Source organism: Panthera leo, chromosome C1 (genome assembly GCF_018350215.1).
Source record: "Panthera leo isolate Ple1 chromosome C1, P.leo_Ple1_pat1.1, whole genome shotgun sequence".
In the NCBI taxonomy this organism is placed as follows: domain Eukaryota; kingdom Metazoa; phylum Chordata; class Mammalia; order Carnivora; family Felidae; genus Panthera; species Panthera leo.
In genome coordinates, this window is record NC_056686.1 from 103897826 (window position 1) to 103898278 (window position 453).

Genomic DNA, 453 nt, shown 5'->3' on the forward strand with positions numbered 1-453 from the left:
GGGGGCAAGGGCGAGGCATGGGCTGGAGGGAAGGCGCGTTCCCGTGACGTCACGGATAGGGCGTGTGCTATGTAAATACGGGAGCGCAGGGGCTGCTGTTTCGGTAACTACGGCTTAAATAGCGTATGATCTCGCGTGCTGTGGGAGCCGTTTCAGGACTGTTGGTTGCAAGTGCGTGTGTTGCGTGTGTGGAAGTCCTAGGGAGGCTCGGGGGTGTGTGGACGGAAGTGACCGTGTGTAGAGAGTGTCATGCGTGAGAGGGTGTAGTGGGGCGGAGGAGGCGGAAGTCATACTTACCTGGCAGGGGAGATACCATGATCAGGAAGGTGGTTTTCCCAGGGCGAGGCTTATCCATTGCACTCGGGATGTGCTGACCCCTGCGATTTCCCCAAATGTGGGAAACTCGACTGCATAATTTGTGGTAGTGGGGGACTGCGTTCGCGCTTTCCCCTG

At 58.1% G+C, this 453-nt stretch overlaps 1 non-coding gene across 1 annotated transcript; it reads left to right on the forward strand.

The window, feature by feature from the left end:
* Nucleotides 1-289: 289 nt before the first annotated feature.
* Nucleotides 290-453, forward strand: LOC122229094. Its single transcript, XR_006206951.1, has one exon. It is a non-coding gene; the product is annotated as a U1 spliceosomal RNA (small nuclear RNA).